Source organism: Microtus ochrogaster, chromosome 18 (genome assembly GCF_000317375.1).
Source record: "Microtus ochrogaster isolate Prairie Vole_2 chromosome 18, MicOch1.0, whole genome shotgun sequence".
In the NCBI taxonomy this organism is placed as follows: domain Eukaryota; kingdom Metazoa; phylum Chordata; class Mammalia; order Rodentia; family Cricetidae; genus Microtus; species Microtus ochrogaster.
The window spans coordinates 43,443,538-43,443,789 of record NC_022020.1 but is presented as its reverse complement, the minus strand read 5'-3'; positions in this window follow the sequence as shown (position 1 = coordinate 43,443,789).

The following is a 252-nucleotide window of genomic DNA, read 5'->3' as shown; positions in this document are numbered from 1 at the left end:
AAAAAAAAAAAAAAAAAAACCTCCTCATCAGCAGGGAGGGGAGCTGAGAGAAAAATGTAGCGCTCAATAAAAATCAATCAAAAAATAAATAGAAAATAAAAATAAAACCTTCTCATCTTCTGATACCTGCTGTGGCTCTCCAAAGTTTACCCATGTGCTGCAGTTAAACATTTCCCCACGGAACATTTAAAACCTGCCCTGTAGAGTTTGTGTGTTCTTGGAGCTTTTACTCGGGAACTTACAGGCTCTTAG